Consider the following 4,412-nt stretch of genomic DNA (forward strand, 5'->3'; position numbering starts at 1 on the left):
GTTCCAGCTACTTGGAAGGCTGGGGCGGAAGGATCGCCAGAGCCCAGCAGGTCGAGGCTGCGGTGGCCGGGAGCGTGCCACTGCCCTCCAGTCTGGGCGACAGAGTGAGACTCCAACTCAAAAAAAAGAAAAGAAAAATTTACTCTGAGCCAAATATGAATGATAGGCCCATGGCATAATCCTAAGAGGTCCTAAGAACATGTGCTCAAAATAGTTGAATTGCAACTTGGCTTTATACGTTTTCAGAGAGACAGGAGTTACCAGCAAAACATAAATCAGTACATGTGAGGTGCACATTGGTTGACCCAGAAAGCCAGGACGACTCTAAGTGGGGACTTGCAAGTTACAGGAAGGTTCAAAGATTTTCTGACTGGCAGTTGGTAGCAAGAAGCAACCTTGGTCTAAAGAATCTTGGAATTAGCAAAAGGAAATGCCAAGCTAAGATGAGAAGAGAGTTGGGGAAACCAAGGTTCTTGATATGCAGATGAAGCCTCATAGGTGGCAATTCTGCGAGAGAATAGATGGCAAATGTCTAGTTCTTCTGGGGACCTCCAGGAAGGGGATCTTACGCAGATGTCAGTTTCCCTAAGAGATGGCTTTGCAAGATAAAATATTTTTTATTTCCTTCTTTATCTGTTATGCTATGCCAGAGTCAGGTTGGAAAGTAAGCCACATTATATAAGGTTAATAAAAACCCATCTGAGCTGGGTGCAGTGGGTCACGCCTAGAATCCCAGCACTCTGGAAACAGAGGTGAGAGGGTTGCCTGAGCCCAGCAGATCAAGGCCGCAGTGACTGAGAGCATGCCAGTGCACTCCAGCCTAGGCGACAGAATGACACTCCAACTCAAAAAAAAAACCAAAAACCCATCTGGTGAAACTTTACAGTTTGTAGGGCACAACTCCCAGGCCTCCTAGAAATTTGGCCAGGAGATGAAAAAGGTCAGAATTTAGTCCTTAGTCTCCCCTTTTGGTAAAAACCCATTCCATGGATTGCATGTGTAGGACAATAAACAGCAGGAGAGCCACAGTGCTAAGAAGGTTTATTCCTGCAAATGTCTATTTAGTGACAATAGTTTTAATATTATCGATGTCGGATCATGGAGGAATGATTTAGTTTGAGCTGATTTTTTTCTTGTTTTTCTTTTTTTGTTAAGTTTTGTTTTTTGAGTTGGAGTCTCACTCTGTCACCCAGACTGGAGTGCAGTGGCCGCTGCTGGCCACTGCAGCCACGACCTGCTGGGCTCCAGAGATTCTTCCGCCTCAGCCTTCCAAGTAGCTGAAACTATAGGCACACACTACCACACCCGGCTGATTTTTGATTTATTGTAGAGATGCGATATCGCCAAGTTGCCCATGAGGGTCTCGAACCCACGGGCTCAGGCAATCCACTCACCTCGGCCTCCCAAAGTGCTAGGATTATAGACTTGAGCCACCACACCCGGCCAGTTTGACCTTTTACAGCCAGCTTAAGGGGCAAGAGAGAGTCAGGCCTGGAGTTCAATCTGAAAAAAAAAAAAATCCTGGACCAGTTCTATTTTGAAAGCTGTCAGTTTGGGCCTTTAATTGTGTCCTTTTTCTTTTCCGGTATCTGGTATAGCATTGACAAGAGACATATAATGATAACATAGCAATAAGTATCATAAAAATGGTGATGGTTACACATATAAAAAAGTTATAGGTAGAATCAGAGGGCAGTAAATAACCTAACCAGTCAGAAATCTTCTACATACATCCTCACCCGTTAGGGTTCAGATGGGGTGAGGGTTGAAGGAGAGGTGGAGAGGGGCGCAGGGAGAGAGGCACAGCACCGCCGGAGCTGGCAAGCCGGGGGTGCGCGCCAGGAACCCGGAGATCCGAGTAAATGCAAAGAATTGCAACACAGAGGGGAGAGAAGAGATTTACTTAGGAGAAGTTCACCCCCCACAGACAGGGAGCGGGCCCACGCTCTAGGTGAGTGTGGCGTCGTAGCCCCTCAAAGCCCTGGCTTAAATCCTTTTCCTTAGAGATGTTGTAACCAGGTGGACGTGACTTCCGTGTCGACCACCTGTGGATGTCTTGGAGCACCTGTGACAGTCCCACTAATGTCCGCCCCTGTGATCATAGCCCCTAGAGAAGGGCGTGACAAGGATTCTAATTCTCCTGGACTTCCCAAACGACATTCCTTCGAGCTAATGGAGGGTGCACCTCCCCTTATCTCCTAGGCATTCCCAGTGGGTAGCTTCAGGGGATCCTTGGCTTCCCTGTAGATAGGGCCCCATTTACTGGAAGATCGAATCCCCACCTGCTCTCCCTCTGAGCGGTCATAACTTTTGTGATTACAAGTTTCATGACTTTTACAGTCCTTGACCAATGTATGATATCTTAGGCCTTGTAAATTCCCTTTACTCTAGGCAAGCTTGATGGACACTATGAGGTACCTCTGACACCTGGCACCAGGAAGTCTGTTTCTGAAAAGACAAAGTCGGCAAAGTTAATTTTACTTAAAGTGTGCACTGCTCCAAAAGCACAGCTTCTACTTTCTCATCGTTGCGTCAGGGCTTAAGGACAAGATGAGAAACGGCTTCCCACTCGGTCTGCCCTTTCGTTCACATTCTTTAATCAGACTTACAATGTGTTTACTTGCCTTATTAAGCTTCATTTGGTCCTTATTTACTTATTTATTTAGAGTCGGGGTCTCCCTCTGTCACCCAGGCTGGAGTGCAGTGGCACTGTCACAGATCACCTCCTGGGTTCAGGCGATCCTTCCACCTCAGACTCCCAAGTGGCTGGGACTACAGGAATATGCCACCGTACCTGGCTGATTTTTTTGTAGAGACGAGGTCTTGCTATGTTGCTCAGGCTAGTCTTGAACTCCTGGGCTCAAGCAATTCTCCTACCTTGATCTCACGAAGTGCTGGGATTATAGGTGTGACCCACTGTGACTAGGAATTGCTTACCTAGATAATTTAATGTTTAGCTCCCTGTGAGCTGCTTTTTCCTGTCACTGTCAAAGAGTTAGGTAGGGCTTATGCTTTTTTTGCTCAAACATTAAACAAAACAAAACAAAACTTGATCTATTTATTAGTTTACAAGCCCAGTATGGTGGCTCACGCCTATAATCCCAGCACTTTGGGAGGCCAAGGTGAGAGGATTGCCTGAGCCTACAGGTTCAAGACCAGTTTAGGAAACTTGGCAAGACCTCTTCTCTACAATAAATCAAAAAATTACCCAGGCATGGTGTTTCACGGCTATGGTTCCAGCTACTTGGAAGGCTGAGGCAGAAGGATCACCCGAGCCCAGCAGGTAGAGGCTGTGGTGGCCATGAGTGTGCTACTGTACTCCAGCTTGGGCGACAGAGTGATACTCCAACTCAAAAAAAAAAAAAAGAAAGCCGGGCTCGGTGGCTTAGCCTGTAATCCCACGCTTTGGGAGGCTGAGATGAGTGGATTGCCTGAGCCCACGGGTTCGAGACCCACCTGGCAACTTGGTGAGACCTCATCTCTACAATAAATTAAAAAATCAACTGGGCGTGGTAGTGTGTGCCTGTAGTTCCAGCTACTTGGAAGGCTGAGGCAGAAGGATTGCCCGAGTCCAGCAGGTTGAGGCTGTGGTGGCCGGGAGCAGCCACTGCACTCCATCCAGTCTGGGCGACAGAGTGAGACTCCAACTCGGAAAAAAAAAAAAAGAAAAGAAAAGAAAAACCAAGAGTATAGAGTTAAGTTACACTGAAGGAAATTTTCAAGATAAAACATTACAGCTTGAGGCCAGAATGATATATTTAGACCTGGAGATAAATTACAAGAGCAAGCTGGGTGTGGTGGCTCATGCCTGTAATCTCCCACTTGGAGAGACAGAGGTAAGTGAGAGGATTGCCTGAGCCTAGGGCTTTGAGACCAGCCTGGGCAACTTGGCGAGACCTCGTCTCTACAATAAAGAAAAATTAGCCAGGCATGGTGGTGTGGTACACACCTGTAGTTCCACCTACTTGGAAGGCTGAGGTGGAAGGATTGCCTGAACTCAGCAGGTTGAGGCTGCCGTGGCTGTGAGCGTGTCAGTGCACTTCAGCCTGGGAGACAGAAAGAAACTCAGACTCAAAAAAAAAAAATACAGGAGCAAGCAAAAAGCTGAAAGGAGTTACCATTCCATGCCTTTTCAAAGGGAGACAAAGCTGGAAGTATTGGAGTTCTGAGATGGCTGAGAGGTTTCAAATGGAACAGACTATAGAATTAAATTTTTTTGCTAATGTATTAGGGGAAAATATACTCAAGAAAATCTTGGCCGGGCTCAGTGGCTCAGCCTGTAATCCCAGCACTTTGGGAGTGAGTGGATTGCCTCAGCCTGCGGGTTCAAGACCCGCCTGGGCAACTTGGCCAGACCTCATCTCTACAATAAATCAAAAAATTAGCTGGGCATGGTAGCGCGCGCCTGTAGT

The sequence above is a fragment of the Carlito syrichta genome, unplaced genomic scaffold (assembly GCF_000164805.1).
Source record: "Carlito syrichta isolate Samal-C Ts95f unplaced genomic scaffold, Tarsius_syrichta-2.0.1 Scaffold287284, whole genome shotgun sequence".
Classification (NCBI taxonomy): Eukaryota; Metazoa; Chordata; class Mammalia; order Primates; family Tarsiidae; genus Carlito; species Carlito syrichta.